The sequence below is a fragment of the Mus caroli genome, chromosome 11 (genome assembly GCF_900094665.2).
Source record: "Mus caroli chromosome 11, CAROLI_EIJ_v1.1, whole genome shotgun sequence".
Lineage (NCBI taxonomy): Eukaryota > Metazoa > Chordata > Mammalia > Rodentia > Muridae > Mus > Mus caroli.
In genome coordinates, this window is record NC_034580.1 from 48,440,752 (window position 1) to 48,449,465 (window position 8,714).

Consider the following 8,714-nt stretch of genomic DNA (forward strand, 5'->3'; position numbering starts at 1 on the left):
TCCACAGCATTCAGGTATCCAGCTTGCAAGGAAAGTTTCTCTCTGCAAGAGTTATCTTTGTGCTGAACCTTTAGGCCAGAAGTGGCTTTAAACTGTTGGCTAAACTGGTACCTGCATTCTTGCGGCACCCCCAGTTTCCCAGTTCCAACCTCATCTTACATTGCCTGCATCCCTCTGGAATGGTGGACAAGGTAGCATCCAGGAAGCGTGACTATTCAAAGTATAATGTGATTGGTACCTTGCCCTTCTCCTTTACAAGAAAGCATATACAGGGTAATTCACGACATTTCTGCCTTCTGTCTTTGCAGCAGCCATAGAAGCAAATATGTGGGAGAGTGTGTTCAAGATGGGTTGGCAACCCGTGAGCCAGCTGGCTCTGAAAGGAGGAAGAAGCCTTGTCAGAGGCTTTGTAACTGGGACTGCTCTGAGCTTGAGAAGGGAGAAGTGTGTGTTGTGGGCAAAGAACTGTGGGTATCGGTGGTTTGAACAGCAGAGAGCTCAGGTTGACAGTACAGGGCCAGATGAGTAGTTGAGCACAGAAATAGGTTGGAGAGGGTGCATGGTGCCAGACGCTCAGTACACACACTCTGTGACTCCAACACGCCCAAACGAGCTGGCCATCTTCTCGCTGCCCCTCCTCTGGGATTCTGCAGCTCATGGGAGGTGTCACTGTCATCCAACCAGTCCTAAAGACCAGGGTATATGGCATGACTCCATGTTCTTCTCGCCACACCTCCTGAAACCACCCAGCCCCCCTGTTCCTGTGCCAGGCAGTCTCTGCCTCCCCTGCACATCTACCCCTGTCCTTCCTTTCCTTTGTCCCCGGAAACCTGCCCCTGCCCTTCAGTCTGGCTCTTCACTGATTTGGCCAGTACCTAATATCAGAGAACTTTACTTAGAAAACCATTGCCGGGGGACTGGTGAGATGGCTCAGCAGATAAAAGCACTGACTGCCCTTCTGAGAGTCCTGAGTTCAAATTCCAGCAGTCACATGGTGGCTCACAACCACCTGTAATGAGATCTGACTCCCTCTTCTGGAGTGTCTGAAGACAGCTACATTGTACTAATGTTTAATAATAAATACATATTTATTAAAAAAGGAAGGAAGGAAGGAAGGAAGAAAGGAAGGGAAAGAAAGAAAGAAAGAAAGAAAGAAAGAAAGAAAGAAAGAAAGAAAGAGAGAAAGAAAGAAAGAAAGAAAGAAAGCCATCACTAAGCAGTGGTGGCATATGCCTTTAATCCCAGCACTTGGCACTTGGGAGGCAGAGGCAGAGGCAGAGGCAGGCAGATTTCTGAGTTTGAGGCCAGCCTGGTCTACAGAGTGAGTGCCAGGTCAGCCAGGGCTACATGCTACATAGAGAAACCTTGTCNCAGAAAGAGAGAGAGAGAGAGAGAGAGAGAGAGAGAGAGAGAGAGAGAGAGAGAGAGAGATCTAATCTAGATTTCTGTGAAAAACACTATAAACCAAAAGGGCTCGCAGGCATTGAGGGAGTGCAGCTTTTGATGGAAATGCTGCAAGCAGGGAGGAGTCCATGACAGAAGATGGGATGGCCTTCCCTGGGATTCAGGACACTGCTCTCCCCGAAGAATCTGTACAGTCAGCTTTATGCTGCAGCAACTGTGGCCGCTGTGGTCCCAGATAATATATGTCCTGGTTTGAATGGGTTTGGCCTCCATAGACTTGTGTGTTTGAATATGCTTGGCCCAGAAAGTGGCTCTATTAGGACGTGTGGCCTTGTTGGAGGAAGTGTGTCACTGTGGGGGTGGGTTTTAAGATCCTCCTCCTAGCTGCCTGGAAGCCAGTCTTCTCTTGATTGTCTTCAGAACAAGATGTAAAACTCTCAGCTCCTCCTGCACCATTCCTGCCTGGATGCTGCCACACTTCCTGCCATGATGATAATGGACTGAACCTCAGAACCAGTAAGCCAGCCCCAACTAAAAGTTGTCCTTTATATGAGTTACCTTAATCATGGTGTCTCTTTATAGCAATAGAAACCCTAACAAAGACAATATATTGGCATTTTTTTAAAAGATTTATTTATTTATTTATTATATGTAAGTACAATGTAGCTGTCTTCAGACACTGTAGAAGAGGGCATCAGATCTTGTTAAGGATGGTTGTGAGCCACCATGTGGTTGGTTGGTAGGATTTGAACTCAGGACCTTCAGAAGAGCAGCCAGTGCTCTTAACCATCAAGGCTGAGCCATCTCTCCAGCCTTTCACTACATGAGAGAGGATGAGGGAGAGAGGGAAGTTGCTTAGGGGAACTTTTGGTTAATCCCCTCTGGTCTCTCACTTCAACAATGAATACAAAAGACTTTGTGACTACAAATGTTTTGTTTTGTTTTGCTTTCCACCAACAAGCAGTCTGGGCTGGTAAGTGTTTTGAAAACTTACTACAAGCCAGACTCATTTGGGAAGAGAGATCCTCAATTGAGAAAATGCCTCATAAGATTGGCCTATAGGCAAGTCTCTCTCTCTCTCTCTCTCTCTCTCTCTCTCTCTCTCTCTTCTCTCTCTCCTTCCCTCCCTCCCTCCCTCTCTCTTTCTTTCTCTCTCTCCCCCTTTCTCTTTCTTTCTTTCCTTCCTTCTCTCTCTTTCTTTCTTTCCTTCCTTCCTTCCTTCCTTTCTTCCTTCTTTCTTTTATTTTTGTTTGTTGTTTGTTTTGTTTTGAGACAGACTTTCTCTATATATCCCTGGCTATCCTGGAACTCAAAGTATAAAACCAGACTGACCTCAAACTCAGAGATTCTACCTGCCTTGCCCTCCAAATCCTAGGATTAAAGGTGTGTGCCACTCCCCCCATCCCTCCCCCAACAGTGGAGCACTGTGGGTAGTGGTCATCCTTAGGCAGGTGGTGTGCATCCTTCAGCAGATGGTCCTTTGTGGTATAAGGAAACAAGCTGAGCAAGCCGTGAGGAGCAAGGCAGTGAGCAGTGTTCCTTACTCCTCACTCCACTCACAAAGGAAAGGAAAGGTCCAGGGTAGGTGTGCAGGGGAAGTAGTGACTGCCTGGCACAGGAACAGGGGAGCTGGTGGTTTCAGGAGGTGTGGGGAGAAGAACATAGAGTCATGCCTTATACCCTGGTCTCTGCTTTAGTTCATACCTCCAGGTTTCTACCTGCTTCACTCAGTGATCGGCTGTGATCTGGAAGCCAAAGGAAAATTAACTTTCTTTCCTGGTTGCTTTTGGTCAATGTTTTATCATGGCAACTGTCTTAGGTAGGGTTTTACTGCTGTGAACAGACACCATGACCAAGGCAACTCTTATAAGGCCATCATTTAGTTGGGGCTGGCTTACAAGTTCAAAGGTTCAGTTCATTATTATCAAGGTCGGAGTATGGCAATGTCCAGGCAGGTATGGTACAGGAGGAGCTGAGAGTTTTACATCCTCATCCGAAGGCTACTAGCAGAATACTGGCTTCCAGGCAGCTAGGATGAGGGTCTTACAGCCCACACCCACAGTGACACACCTACTCCTGCCTGTATGTATGTCTGTGCACTACATACATGCTTTGGTCCCAATCAGGCAGAAGAGAACATTGGATCCCCTGGAACTAGAGTTGCAGATGCTTGTGAGCTACTGTATGGGTGCTGGAAATCAAACCTAGATCCTCTGAAAGACTAGTTAGTGTGCTTGCTCTTAACCACCAAGCCATCTCTCCAGATCTACCCCCACCCCCTTTTAAATCTTTGCTTCTGACCAACTATAAAATGGGTATCACTGACTGGCTCATAGAGTCCTGGGAAAGAGGCTCACCTGTTTATTATGAAGGATATTACAAACACAAAGAGATGAGTGGGCTGAGGCTCAGGAGAGAGGTACAAAGTCCCCTCATCCCCTCTGAGTACTCTGTCCTGCAGAAACCCCTGCCTGCCAGCTGTCCAAGAGCTCTCCGAATCTTGCCTGTTGGGTTTTTCTTCGGAATGCATTCCACAGGCATGATGTGAGTGTAGACAACTATGCACAAAGGTGATTGGGCAAGGAGGCTGTGGCGGTATGCAAATCGAGTGGGCGGGGACACCCAGCAAGGCCGGTCCGTTCAGATGCTTTAGTATTTGGGGTTGAGTCCGCTGTCTCTCAGGGGAAGAGTGCTTCCCTAACATGAATCCTTGGACTCAAAAGCCTGGTGTTGCAACAAGTGGCAGCGTTTGTCCTGCAGGCGGTGGGCAGCACCGTTCAGGAAACGAGAGTCTTCATGTCTATTATCACACAGGGATGGAGTGAAGGATTTCTTTCTTTCTTTCTTTCTTTCTTTCTTTCTTTCTTTCTTTCTTTCTTTTTTTTTTTTTTTAAGAACCAGGGCTTTGTTTTTATTTTATTTTTAAATTTTTAATATTTTTTATTACATATTTTCCTCAATTACATTTCCAATGCAATCCCAAAAGTCCCCCATACCCCCCCCACTTCCCTACCCACCCATTCCAATTCTTTTGGCCCTGGCATTCCCCCATATTGGGGCATATAAAATTTGCAAGTCCAATGGGCCTCTCTTTCCANTGATGGCCGACTAGGCCATCTTTCGATACATATGCAGCTAGAGACAAGAGCTCCGGGGTACTGGTTAGTTCATCATGTTGTTCCAACTATAGGGTTGCAGATCCTTTTAGCTCCTTGGGTACTTTCTCTAGCTTCTCCATTGGGAGCCCTGTGATACATCCAATAGCTGACTGTGAGCATCCACTTCTGTGTTTGCTAGGCCCCGGCATAGTCTCACAAGAGACAGCTATATTTGGGTCCTTTCAGCAAAATCTTGCTAGTGTATGCAATGGTGTCAGCGTTTGGAAGCTGATTATAAGATGGATCCCTGGATATGGCAGTCTCTAGATGGTCCATCCTTTCATCACAGCTCCAAACGAAGGATTTCTTTATGGTCAGCTCCAAGTCAGGGTCAGGGGTGAGAGGGAAAAATCTGGGGATTGCAGATTGTATGATCCAGTCTCTATGACCTGCCTCGAGCAGAAGCTATGTTCAGGAACCGTGAATGAAAATGATAAAAAGGCTTTTTTTGCCCCATCTACTACGAGGATGAAGACCATTCTCAGCAATGAGACTGTCCACATTCCCGAAAATGTTGACATCACTCTGAAGGGGCACACAGTCATTGTGAAGGGCCCCAGGGAGACTCTGTGGAGGGACTTCAATCACATCAATGTGGAGCTGAGTCTTCTTGGAAAGAAAAGCAAAAGGCTCCAGGTTGACAAATGGTGGGGTAACAGAAAGGAACCGGCCACCGTCAGAACCATCTACAGTCATGTTCAGAACATGATCAAGGGTGTCGCGCTGGGCTTCTGTTACAAGATGAGGTCTGTGTATGCTCACTTCCTCATCAAGGTCGTTATTCAGGAGAATGGGTGAGAATGGGTCGTTATTCAGAAATTTCTTGGGTGAAAAATCCATCTGCAGGGTTCGGATGAGGACAGGTGTTGCTTGTCCTGTCTCTCAAGCCCAGAAGGATGCGTTAATCCTTGAAGGAAATGATGTTGAACTTGTTTCAAATTCAGCCGCTCTGATTCAGCAAGCCACAGCAGTTAAAAACAAGGATCTCAGGAAGTTTTTGAACGGCATCTATGTGTCTGAGAAGGGAACCGTGCAGCAGGCTGAAGAGTGAGGAGGCCTCAGTTTCCTGACTCTAGAAATGAGATCCTGATCACAAGTACAATTTGGGCTCTTTGGGGAGAATAAAAGATTTATATATTGAAAAAAAAAGAAAATGATAAAAAGAAAATATAATAATTGAGCTGGGGTGTGTGTGGCGATGCATGCCTTTAATCTCTGTGCTCAAGCAAGCAGAGGACAGAGCCATGGACAGCTAAGACTCCACAGAGAAATCCTGTATCAAAAAAAATGGGGAAAAAATGTAATCACATGGAGTGATGTTTTCACTTAAGAAGTTTTAAATAAGTTGGGCAGTGGTGGCACACGCCTTTAATCACAGCACTTGGGAGGCAGAGGCAGGCGGATTTCTGAGTTCGAGGCCAGCCTGGTCTACAGAGTGAGTTCCAGGACAGCCAGGGCTACACAGAGAAACACTGTCTCAAAAAACAAAAGAAGAAGAAGAGAAAGAAGAAGAAGGGGGAGGAGGAAGAGGAGGAGGATGAGGAGGAAGAAGAAGAAGAAGAAGAAGAAGAAGAAGAAGAAGAAGAAGAAGAAGAAGAAGAAAGAAGGAGAAGAAGAAGAAAAGAAAAGAGGGGGAGGGGAGAAATTGTTTTATTGTGGATACGAGTATGCCCATACAGACATGCCACAGTGTGTGTGTGTGTGTGTGTGTGTGTGTGTGTGTGTGTGTGTTTGTGTGTGTGTGTAGCCTGTAGGAGTTGGTTGGTTCTCTCCTCATCTACCACCCACATGTGTGCATTTCTTTTCTTCTAGACAGGGTTTCTCTATGTAGACCTGGCTGTCCTAAAACCCACTCTGCAGACCAGGTTGGCCTCGAGCTCAGAAATCTGCCTGCCTCGGCCTCCCAAGTGCTGTGATTAAAGGTATAAGCCACCACTGTCCAATGTGTGCATTTCTTAAAAATACAAAAAAGAAAGGAAAACAAGCAAAAATGTAATTAATCCAATTGGAAATAAAGGATTTTTAATTAAGTTTTTATTTAATTTTTTAGATTTTATTTTTCTTTTCACACCTAATATGGGACAACCTTTTTGTTTTCATTACAAAATTTTAAATTATATTTACTGCTAATTCATTTATTTCATGAACTTCCCATCCTCTTTTAAAGAAAAGATCTATTTACGCGCACGTTCATGTGTGTGTATGGTGTGTGTGTTCATGCACATGTGCATGTCTATTTGTGTACCACATCTGTGTAGCTAGGAGGCCAGAAGAGGGCATCAGATCCTCTGGAACAGATATAGGCAATCAGAGCCATGTGATATAGGTGCTGAGCACAAATGCTCTTAACTGCTGAGCCATCTCTCCAGCTCGCACACCCACCCCTCTCTTGTGGTGAGCTGATGCTGTGGCTTTTTATAGAATTCTGAGTTGAAAATACTTTTCCCCGAGAACTCTGACGCATTTTCTTCTAAGCAATCAATGCTCCTAATGAGAAATTCTAAACCATTCTGGGTTTTGTTTTTCTTGTTATGTGGTCTACATTCTACATTTTGATGTGTGGGTCGGTGGCTGTGTGGGTCAGTGGCTGTGTGGGGGTGGCTGTATGGGTGAGTGACTGTTTGGGTCGGTGGCTGTGTGTGGGTGGCTGTGTGGGGGTGGCTGTGTGGTGTGTGTATGTGTACTGTGTGCCTGTCTGGTTAATGGCTAAACCTAATCATTTTTCTTCAAAATTTATTTTTAGCATGTGGGGTGTGTGTGTGGGTGTGTGGGGAGGTGTGCTGTGCATGCACGTGTGCGTGCACACCCCTGCTTTCATAGGCCAGAAGAAGGCATTGGATACCACATATCTGGGGTTATAGGTGGTTGTGAACCACACAACTTGGGTTCTAGGAATCAAACCTGGATAGTCTGCAGGAGCAGTAAGTGTTCTTAATCTCTGAGCCATCTCTGCCGCTGCCGCCTGTCCACCTTATTTATTTATTTGTTTGTTTGTTTATTTGCTTACTTGTTTTGAGATGGGGTCTTGCTCTGTCGGAAGGGTCAGCTCACTGATGTATCTTGCTGATGAGTCGGCATGGCCTGCAGGCTTGTTTCTCTTCCGCAGCACTGAAGTTGTAGGAGTTTTTACCACGCACATTTGCCACACAGTTGCTGGGGATTTGAACGCAGGCCATCATGCTTACAGAGCAAACTCTGCTCACTGAGCCACCTTTCTAGCCCCATTTTCCATAAAGATTTAGAAACATTTACTTCTCTACTTATTTGCCTTTATTTGGATTTCATGCAAATGGGTGCTTTGCTTGCCTGTACGTTCATGTACTACATTTGTGCAGGGCCTGTGGAGGCCAAATTTCACTTCTGCAGGCTGTCCTCTGGCCTTCATGTGTATATGTGTGTGTGCATGTGCATACACACAATGAATAAATGTTTTTTAAAAAAGGAAAAAAAATGTGTCAACCCAGAAAGGAGAGTTGGGTGACAAGGACGCCCTCTTTCCTCTGTAGTATCTCTGATATATGACTCTATTTTCAATAAGCAGATTGGATATTACTGAGAAGGTGACGGGGGTGTGCTTCCGTGAGTAGGCTCAGACACTTCAGGAAGCCATTAGGCTTAGTCATTGAGGGGTCATTGATGGTTGCAACACAGTTTCCTCAAGGGCTGTGGCTTAGGTCGGTGATAAAGCCCTTGCTTTATGCGCTCCAGATCCTGTGTTCCCAGCTCTGAAAGGACACAAAAAACAGCTTCCTTTAAGGTATGTGACAAAACACAGGAGACCCTAGACACAAGTGAACTGGAGAGCAGAGTGCCCAGCAAAGAGGAGGACCCTGAGGCTGCACTGTCCTGAACTTGAGGGCAGCTGGGGCTATACAGTAGGATGAAGTTGAATAGATTATTTCTTCAGGAGCTTGGACAGCATAAGGCAAGGGGCCAATGAGAAGGGCCCAAAGAAATTGGGGTCCATCCAAGGCTTTTTAGCTGGTAGAGTCTTGGGGGGGGCGTGTCTTTTAAGAGGGTAGATGAAGGAGTGAAGAGAGCTCAGCTGTGGGGAAAAGAGGTTACAGAGAAGAATAAATAACTTGAGAAGGGCTGCGGTGGGGTGGGGGTGGGGTGGCTCAATGGTAAGAATGTTTGCCTTGCAAAGTGAGG

At 45.9% G+C, this 8,714-nt stretch overlaps 1 pseudogene; it reads left to right on the forward strand.

Annotated features, from left to right (window-relative positions):
* Window positions 1-5,030: 5,030 nt before the first annotated feature.
* On the forward strand, window positions 5,031-5,613 carry LOC110305907 (annotated as a pseudogene).
* Window positions 5,614-8,714: the final 3,101 nt, after the last annotated feature.